Source organism: Plectropomus leopardus, chromosome 9 (assembly GCF_008729295.1).
Source record: "Plectropomus leopardus isolate mb chromosome 9, YSFRI_Pleo_2.0, whole genome shotgun sequence".
In the NCBI taxonomy this organism is placed as follows: Eukaryota; Metazoa; Chordata; class Actinopteri; order Perciformes; family Serranidae; genus Plectropomus; species Plectropomus leopardus.
In genome coordinates, this window is record NC_056471.1 from 5,550,112 (window position 1) to 5,561,142 (window position 11,031).

Consider the following 11,031-nt stretch of genomic DNA (forward strand, 5'->3'; position numbering starts at 1 on the left):
CTTGTGACGGTGATTTCCATCTATCATACGACATAAATTTGCTCTTTAAGTTATTAAACAGAGGTATGTCGAGCCTAATTTTATGTTCAGAAAATGATAATTTATCTTACATCAATGACTGTGCTTTTTTAGTGTAGATAATTCTGTGATTGCATTCTGATAAGTTCATCAGTCTTTTTTGTTTTTGGTCGACAAATTGATAGCTGTGATCATTGGTTAACCATTTAGGTCATTTCTTCATTTCTTCCTCCTCCAATGGGAGGCGCCCGGGAGACATCCTGATCAGATGCCCGAACCACCTCAACTGGCCCCTTTCAACGCGAAAGGAGCAGCAGCTCCATCTCCGAGCTCCTCCCGGATGTCCGAGCTCCTCACCCTATCTCTAAGGCTGATCCCAGCCACCCTGCGGAGGAAACTCATTTCGGCCATTTGTATCGGCGAGCTCATTCTTTCAGTGACTACCCAGAGCTCATGACCATAGGTGAGGGTTGGAACCTAGATGGACTGGTAAATCGAGAGCTTTGCCTTCTGGCTCAGCTCCTTGTTCACCACAACGGTCCGATGGAGAGCCCACATCACTGCAGAAGCTGCACAATACCACCTGTCCATCTCATGCTCTATTCTACCCTCTATCCTTGAGATATTTGAACTCCTTCGCTTGGGGCAGCATCTCCCTCCCCACCCAGAGGGGACAGTCCACCATTTTCTGGCAGAGGACCATGGCCTCAGATTTGGAGGTGCTGACTCTCATCCCGACCGCTTCAGACTTGGCTGCAAAGTGCACCAATGCATGCTGGAGGTCACAGTGTGATTGTCCGCAAAAACGAGAGATGCAATTTTGAGGTCCCCAAACTGGACCCCTTCAACCGTCCTGCTCTGCTTTGAGATACTCTCCATGAGTATCACAAACCCTCTACAACCCTGGTAGAGGCCAACACCAACTGGGAACGTGTTTGCTTTATGCTGCGTATGCAGACACAGCTCTCACTTTGGTTATACAGGGACCGGATGGCTCGCACCAGCGACCCCGGTACCCCAGGACTCCCAGAGGGACATGGTTTTAAGCCTTCCCCAGGTCCACAAAACACATGTAGACCTGATGAGCAAACACCCACGACCCTCCAGTAGCCTCGCAAGGGTAAAGAGCTGATCCGTTGTTCCCGGACCAGGACTGAAACCCGCATTGTTCCTCCTGCATCCGAGATTCGACTGTCGGCCGGAGCCTCCTTTCCTGCACCCTAGAGTGAAGTTTGCCAGGGAGGCTGAGTAGTGTGATACCCCTATGATTGGAGCACACCCTCAGGTCCCCTTTTTTAAAAACAGGAACCATTACTCTGGTCTGCCACTCCACAGTCACCATGCCTGACCTCCATTCGCCATTGAACAGGCATGTCAGCCAAGACAGCCCAAAAATGTCCAGAGCCTTCAGCATCTCATCCACACCAGCCGCCTTGCCGCTGAGGAGCTTCTTGACTACCTCAGTGATCTCTGCCAGGGATATGGACGATGGTTCCCCTGAGTCCTCAGACTCTGCCTCCTCTACGGAGGATGTGACGGCTGGGTTCAGGAGCTCCTCAAAGTGCTCCTTCCACCGCTTGACAATATCTCCAGTCTGGGTCAGCAGGTCTCCTCCCTTGCTGAGCACAGCCTGAGACAAGCCCTGCTTTCCTTTCTGGAGATGTCTTACAGTTTGCCAGAACTTCCCTGAGGCCAACCAAAAGTCCTCCTCCATGGCCTCCCTGAACTCCTCACACACCTGAGTTTTTGCTGCCTCAGCTGCAGCTCTTCTGGCCAACTGGTACCTGTCTGCTGCTTCAGGAGATCTCTGAACCAATAAAGCCCAAAAGGCCTCCTTTTTCAGCCAGACGGCCTCCTTCGCTGCTGGCGTCCACCAGCAGGTTCTTTGCTTGCCGCCATGACAGGCACCGACAACCTTCTGACCACAACTTCTAGCAGCTGCTTACAATGGAGGTTTTGAACAAGGACCACTTGGATTCCATGTCCCCAACCTCCCCCGGGATGCATAAAATGTTCTTCCAGAGGTGTGAGTTGAAGACCTGGTGGACAGGGGCCTCCAGCAGATGTTCCCAGTTCACCCTCACTAGACATGTCTGTTTACTGGGTCTGTCCGGGAGCCTCCCCTGCCACCTGATCCAACTCATCACTAGGCGGTGATCAGTTCACAGCTCTGCTCCTTTCTTCACCTGAGCGTCCAAGAGGTATGGCTGCTGATCTGATGATACAAAAACAAAGCTGATCATCCTTCTTTGGCCTAGGGAGCTCTTTTGCCATGTACACCTATGAACATCCCTATGCTCGAGGCTAAATCGTAGTGATGGAAATTCTGCACATAATGCTGAATGAAAAGACAGTAACAGCATGGACGAAGATATGGGGCTGAGGTTCCTCAGTCTTCGTATCGATCTGTAAAGTGGTCTTTGATAATCATCAGTTTGTATCAGATTTACAAATATTCATATTGAGTAAGTTTTTGAGAACGCTCCTACACTCGCTTGCTGCTGCAGGGGTGCAGGGAGCAAAATACTTGATCACTACCAGCTCTTCATTTGTTGCTGGTCTGACCTCCAGAGAGAGTGAGAGAAAATTGAGTAGTTACTAAACTAGGTAATGCATATTTGTAGAAAATGCAGTATGAATGCTGACAGCTGAAATGCACTTCAAAGCATTGCTGGGAAACTGGAGTTAATAATAACAATAATAATGTTATTTATATAGCTTCTTTTGAAACAGAGTTACAAATTGCTTTTTGGTAATGTTGTAAGGTGTGTAAGACACTGAGCAGTGCAGTTTAACATGATGAAGTTTCCTTTATTTTGGGCATTTGCTGCTGCTGTATAACTTTTTACTGTCTTTCTTGGTGAATTATCAGGATGTGGCAGAAAACTCAGCTGATCAGGGAATTAAACCCAGGTCTTTGTGTAACAGTCAGAGGTGCTACCTGTTCGCTGCTCGTCATGGCAGAATTGTGATCCATTGTAACATTGAAATACTAAAGACTGCCGTCATTGTGATTTCACAAAATCTCTACCCCCTAAAAACATGATCAGGAACCATGGAAATCATGAGCACAAATTAACCCTAATTCCTATTTTACTCCACAAAGACATACAATTAATCAGAAAGACTACACACGAGGAAATTAATGAACAGAAAAGCTTTTTTTATATGTCACTTCTAGACTCTGTCCAAAATCTATCTTCCAAGTATTTTGTAACACAGCAGACTACGATTGTAAAAAGTTTATAATTTTTAAGAGAACAGATACAGATTCAGTTTAATTCTGAGCCATAAAGCCTCAGGCAGGCAGAGGAATACACCCAGATTTTGTTCTTTATTTTGATTCTGGGCCGTATGTTGTGGCCTGTAAAGGCCTTAAAATCATCTGTAGTATCAATGTTACATCTGAGTTTCTAAGCTGAATTTAACAGAAATCATGTATTAACCGATGTGAAGAGACAGTTAAGATAATACCATAAATGGCAAAATATATTCTAAACACACTTACAAAACTTAAGGTTAATCACTTTCAATCAACATCATAAGTAATAATCAGACAGATCAACACCTGCACAACAGGGCATAAAATTGTACATCTTTTATGAAGTCACATAAATTTTCGACAACATGTTAACTCACTCTCACTCCAGCAGATGAGCAATGTGCAGCTTAAAGTATATGTTTGCATCAAGTCATTAAGGTTTGTGACTGCATCTTGTACACTCTTGGCATTATCACATTGACAAAATTCTTTTCACACACAGACAAACACCTGCAAAATACTCAAAACTGTTTTTGCGGTAGTTCCTGCTACAATAGATGTTCCCAGGACCACCTTTTGCCATGATAACACATGCATGCACAACTCACAAGGTTAAAACAAAACCAGCCGTTGCGACACTGTTAACTGGTTATCATTTTAAAATCCAGAATAATAATAGAATGATACAGTGCTTCAGTTACCTGTATGCACATATAGGTGTACAACAGAACAGGTTGTGCAGGTTTCTGAACACTTGCTGCCTGCCAGCTCACTTACTGCAACAATATTGTCATGCTTTCAAATGTGTCACCACAAGACAGCTCCAGATACAACTCCTTCTCATATTTCTGTATACATTTATAATAGAAAATAAAATCTGTGGCAAGCAGACATTTATAACACTTACACGTTTTATTAAGCAAGATAATCTGTGAGTTGTACGTAAGTACAAAATACAACAATGGAGAATGAAAGCTCAAGACAGTGGTCAAATGCAGAGGTTATCTGTCTTTTAAGTCTTTGGGGTGAAGAAACTGTTCAGGCGAAAATACAGGTTTCATGTGGAAACAAGGGGAAGTGTGTACATTTTAGTTGTGCATATGCATTGTTTCAAGCATAAGTAGGTATGCATGCAGACATGCATGAGTCACTTTGGCAAGTAGATGTAAGCAGGCGGGCATCAAGGCAAGCAGGTATCAAGACTTGTAGTATAAATCCAGTCTTAATGTTGCCACAGCAACAAGACTGTAAGCTGGGTTTGTCATGATGACATTCTGTAGCAACCGCATTTTTTAAGAAACATAAAAGCTTCAAAATTCACAGTGTGGTATACACTGACGTCACTGATATTTTAGGTTGTGAATAAGAGGTGAAAGTCTCTTCAGCTTGTGTTAAGCACAGATCTCATTTCAAGCTTCTAATCAAAAAACGCATTGACTTTGTGCCAAACTGATTTCTGGGTTTTAAGACTCATTCGTGTGGCTCTCTATTGCAAGTTTCAAACTAACTTCTCTGGTTTCAGGCTTTGATTTTCACAGATATTGGTTACAATTTTCCAAGGACGTGGGAATCACATATTGGAATTGTTAATTTTATGTAATTTAAAAAATCAGAATTTTGGCTTGTTCTTAATATGTTTTCTTAAAGTCATTTGTACTCATGCGACAAATGAGGAAGTGTGTTGAATAGTCACAACACTGATCTCAACAAGATGTTCATCCAGCTCCTCCCAGTTTTTCACTTGGTGTTCCTCAGCAATAGAGTCAAACCTGTGTGTTAACACAGTCATAAAATGAATAAATAAACACAGGAATACAAAGTTAACACTGTTTTCTAATTCAAGCCATGTCACAGCTCACAGAGGCAGTCCTACCTCTAATGACTACTGACAATGAGTACACTGAAAAAGAGTTAGCCAACAACACTTGTTGAATTACTCAAGAGTTTAATGCAGCAGGAATGAGTAGAAAGTTTTAGAAAACCTTCCCAGAAGACTGAAATTACTATCTCATGGTTGTACGACTCTGCAAATCAGTCAAGCTGCAGTTATAGCTTACATTCATGTCTGTGAAAATTAAATGTTTGCCAATGTGTGCCAAATTTGAACAAACTCCCTCAAGGCCTTCTTCAGATATTCCGTTCACAAGAATGAGACAGACAACCATTACTTACTGACATGACTTGCAATCCTTTTTTTGCATATCTATATATATATATGACTTTCCTACACTGGTATCACTGCCAGTATCACAGTGAACGTTTGTCACAGGAAAAGCAGGAAAGAGTTAATTGCAGTGCTGTCATTTTGATATTTTGAAAAGAGGCAGACAGAGGAGTGGCACCTTGAAGGGAGGGTGTGCCAACCTCTCGATAAAAAGATTTGTCTCTGCACGCTCTGCTGAAATCCCTCCAACTATCTCATCTTAACCTACACAACTTTTCACACAGTTGTGGTAAGTGGAAATATGTTTTTAAAATCATTTTAATACAGCATTAAACATTTTGGAAGTAGGTGGTACTTGCAGAATTATGTGGCATGAGATGCATTAATGTGGCTCTGGGTGAGGTATATGTGCTGTGCAGCAGGGAGTTTAAAGTTTTAATAAATTTTAACAAGTTTTATTTTTGCTATTTTGAGAGAGAATATGAATAAAAGTTGTTAACAAAATTGGCATTAACAACAAAGTGACAGAGTGTGTTGTTGACAATCTTCGAAGGCTCAGACGGGGAAAAGCCCCTTGTTGTACCATGCAGAGACATTTTGGGGGGCAGGTGCTTGAGCAAAAATTAATTCCTCTTTTAATTCTTTTAATTCCTCATAATTCATTTTTAAAAAATAAGAGGTATTATGGTCTTTAGCATTCACAAGAATAAGCAGCAACAAAGAAAACAATGTCATATAGTGCATGCTTTAGTGGTCTCTAATATCACCGTTCAAAATCAACAAATCTTTACACAAAATTGGAAAATGCCGTTCTCTGAATAAATAAAATTAAAAAAAACAATCAACCCCCGAAACTACAGAGTAGGTCTGTGTTCAGTTGCAACAGTTGGGCGTGGTGCGTTCTGCTCCCTTCTCCTCTCCACACCTCAGACGGTTATTTCTCACCACCAGCTGCTATGCTGTGGTGAAACGTAACTAAGTATTCATGTACAGCTTATGCACTTGTACTTTCCTAAGAACTGTCATTTATTTTCTTTATACTTTCACTCAACTACATCTTAGAGGTAAATAAACACTTTTTGCTCCACTACAATTATTTGAAAACTTTGTTTTCTTTACAGATTCGGATTAATAAAACAAAGAAAATTCAAAAAATATTGCCCAACATTTGCAGGGGTGTGTGATCCTTAATGTACGTAGACACATGGCATAAATGGAAAAAAGAAAAATTAACAAATTTTTGTTTTACACATTAACTTTATGTTTAATTGCAGTAACATTGTGTAATTTTTCAATTAATATATATTTTTTTAATTGCTTTGCACAGCTGTGCAAAAAAAATAAAAATAAAAATAAACACCTTCTCCTTCCAGCCAACATGGCTAAACAAGGGCTGCAGTTGCTTGAGGCCTGCTTCAACCAACAGGCTAAAGAAAAGGATCACAAAAGAGTGTTGACCAAGGCAGAACTTGCTGAGCTGCTCCACAAAGAGTTTGACGAGGAAGTAAGTAGAACAGATGTAACAAAATCCCAACAGAAAGCTGCGAATGCCTTTTTGACATTAAAAAAACAAAGTTCTTCTCCTTCTGTTTTTTTCCTTAGGGGCCAAACAAAGCCGAGATGGAGGAGTTCTACAGAAAGCTGGATAAAGATGGCAATGGTGTTGTTACTTTCAAGGAGTATGTCAATTACATAATGACCATCAGTGACATTCTTGGTGCAATGAGAAATAATTAATTTGGGTGCAGGGCCTCAGCCTTTCTTGCCTTGTTTAATTTGAAAGTGAGTAATACATTTTGCAGCAGCATTTCAGTCACAGCCGTAGAAAATACATGTCATTATTACATGTTTGGAGAAGGACAACTTTGTTAATAACAGATAAACCATAGATTTGCTGTTTGGTAGGCTTAAGAGACTTGATGTGTGCTGATTTTGAGTATTTCACTGAATGTGACATACACTATATGGACAAAAGTTTTGGGCCACACCTTTTAATCATTGAATTCAGGTGTGTCATTCAGTTGCATTGCCACAGGTCTATAAAATCTGGATGAATGGGCAAAAATTCCCACACTTTTTCAGACACACTGAAAAATCTTGCAGAAAGCCTTCCCAGAAGACTGAAAGCTGTTATATAGCCACCATTTGTATTTTTATTTTCAACACAATTAAATAGGATAGATAGGTTTTTATTTTCACATTTGTTTTCATCAGATAAGTTCAACAGCTCTGGGTTTTCTTGTTTTTGTTGTATTCATGTCTTTGATTTTCAGCAGCCACCGCAAGCCCTTCCTGTTGTAGTTTTGCCTCACCCTTTTGTTGTCAAATTAATCCTAATTTCCTGGTTAAGAAATATCTTTAATTTACCAAAAATAATTGGTTTTACATTGCATTGCTTTAAAAGGATTCTTCTTTAAAACTGTTGTATCTTTGAATAAAGTATGTTTAAAAATGACAGAAAAACATCTTAAATGAACTTTAAAAAACCTTTACTACCCAACAGCTTTGGGGGGCAGGGGAGTGTGAATCATTTTGAAATACGTCCTGACTTTACACAGTGTCTCATCTAGGTGGTACAATAATGATGATAATAAATTAACTCTTTAGCAAAGTTTAAATGGCAATCACAAAATAAATATATTTAAAACAGTTAAAATGATTTCATAAAAAATGATTATGTCTTGAGGCAATTGTGAAATTCACATTTAATTTTATGATACGAAGAACAAACCCTCAACTTGTTTACGAGAAAAGTGATGTATAATTTGTTGATAAAACTAAAACAGAAAAAGTAAAGAATATCTAAAAAAATGCAAACAAGTATGTATGAATGTTTATTCATAAGTATAAAGACATAGCATAGCATGTCAAAGGATAGTATGCATGAAAATGTAAGAGAGAGAGGGAGAGAGCTCCAGTGTAATCAGCATTAGTTGTGTGTGTACTCTTGCTTTGTTTGTCTCCTGCAGAGAGGAACATGTGGGAGAGAAGTTTGCATCAATCTTCAGACAATCACAGAGATGCAGTTGGTATGTACATGATCTTATATGTTTGTTGAACAGTAAAGTAAATAATGCTGCAAATTATTTATGCATTTAGTATGCTAGCAGTGTTGTTACGCAAGTGATCGCAACGATCCATTCATTCATGCCATTTAATTCATGTGATTTGCTGAACGGTTTGGATCACTCACTTTGGCATTTAATGCTGTAATCTGATCTGAGTTGTTATTTATAAGAATTGGTTCAATGGAATGATTTAAAGGACTGGGCAATGATTTCAGTTTATCTATACAAATATGTGATTTAAGTGATGAAGTGATTCATTAATGTGGTTTATGATCATGAGTCATTAACACCGATTGATTTTGCTTGACAGTGAAAGTTATAGGTTAAAATTAATGTACCAATTATTGCGAACATTAATAAAAGAGAGCATAAATATAATTTGAAACAAAGCATAAATGTTATGTAATGTATAAACTGTAGAAGTATAGTATAACTTCCAAAAAATAATGTAAAGCTTCTTGTCCAAATAGTGAGGTGTAGTATGTCAGTCAAAAAAATGAAACGTCATGGTATCTTATGCCCTCAGAAAAATGCTAAAAATGTCATAGTAAGTATGTGCTCCAAAAATAATTCCTAGCATAGTATGTCTTTCAAAAAATGTTAAAAACATTAAACTGTATAGTATGTTCAAAAAAATTATCAAAATGTCATAGTATAACATGTTGTTCAGAAAAATGATAAAAACTGTAGAGTATAATATGAAGTTCAAAAAAATGAAAAAAAGACCACCATACTATAGTATGAAACTTCATAGATTAGTATCTTGTTTAAAAAATTATAACATCATCATAGTACATATAGTGTATGTCGTCTAAAAAATTATAAAATCAGGTCATTGTATGACTTTCAGAAATCATAAAAAAATTCATTGTATGTTGTCCAAAAAAAAAGTCAGTGTAGTATATTATTGAAAAAAAATATATAAATGTCATAGTACAGGGTGTTGTCTAAAAAATGCTAAAAATGTTATACTATAACATGTAAAAAAAAAATCAAAGAAACATCACAGTATAGTAAAATATGTTGTTCAGTAAACTGACAAAACCTTATAGTATAGTATATCGTCCAAAAAATGATCAACACGTCATAGTAGAGTATGTAGTTCATAAATATCATAAAACATAATAGTATATGTCATTCCAAAAATGCTGAAAAACATCATACTGTAATATGTCATTTAAAACAATCATGTCACAGTATACTATGTCATCTTAGAACTAATTAAAAACGTGATAGTATAGTACGCTATTCAGAAAATCATAACATCACAGTATATTATGTAGTCCAAAAAATCATACAACATCATACTGGAGAATGTGGTTAAAAAATGGTTAAAACATCATGGTAACTGTCTCCCAAGAAATGCTAAAAAATGTCACATTATAATATGTAGTCAAAAAAAGGATAAGACTGGCATAATATTGGGTGTCGTCTAAGAATGCTATAAGCATCATACTATAGTATGCCGACAAAAAAAGGTTAAAACCATTGTATTTTAGTATTTTGTTAAAAAAAATGATGAAAATGTCATAGTATAGTTTGTTGTTAAAAAAAACAGATAAAAAAAAGTTCATGTATATTATGTTGTTCACAAAATCATAAAAACATTGTATGATATAAAAAATCATAAAAATGTCAAACATCATAGTAAAGTATGGCACGCAAAAAATTGTAAATTGTCATTTTATAATTTGTTGTCCTAAAAATGATTAAAATGTCATAGTCATGTATGTCATCCAAAAAGGCTAAAAAAACATCATAGTATACTATGTTGTTAAAAAAAAACATGAAAATGACATAGTATAGTATGTGTTCATTAAGTGCTAAAAATGCCTAATCTGGAAAAAAAAACAACAAAAAAAGTCACACTAAAGTTTGTCGTCAGAATGTTAGAAACATCCAAAAACTGTTTAAAACATCATAATATAGTATGTCAACCACAAAATGCTAAAAAAAAACATCATAGCATAGGATGTCGTCCAAAAAAGCTATAACCATATCAAAGTATATTATGTTGTCCAAGAAATCATGAAAATGTCATTATAAAGTATGTCATTCAAGAAATGACAAAATCATCATACAATAGTATGTCATCCAAAAAACAAACAAATAAACGTCATATTATACTATATCGTTCAGAAAATCTTTAAAATGTCATGGTATAGTATGTCATACACATAAAAAATAAAAAAATGCTATACTATAGTATGCATTCCAAACATGTTGAAAAAATCCTATTTGATGTTGTCGAAATATATGTTGTAATGTGTTTTTTCCAAAATGTAATAAAAATGTCATATTATTGAATGTCGCTCGAAAAATGACAAAAACTTAATAGTTTACTATGCCATCCAAAATACTCAAAAATGTCATAGTAGAGTATGTCATCAAAAAAATGATAGAAACGTCATACTAAAGAATGCCATCCAAAAATGATTTTAAAAAAAACACAATAGTACATTATGTCATCAATAAATCTCAAAAAAAGACATTGTATAGTATGTCCTCCAAGTTTATGA

The 11,031-nt window shown here is 37.1% G+C and overlaps 1 long non-coding RNA gene across 1 annotated transcript; it reads left to right on the plus strand.

The window, feature by feature from the left end:
* The first annotated feature begins 5,627 nt into the window (after window positions 1–5,627).
* Window positions 5,628–8,093, plus strand: LOC121948303. Its single transcript, XR_006106137.1, has 3 exons — window positions 5,628–5,733; window positions 6,818–6,948; window positions 7,047–8,093. It is a non-coding gene; the product is annotated as an uncharacterized LOC121948303 (long non-coding RNA).
* Window positions 8,094–11,031: the final 2,938 nt, after the last annotated feature.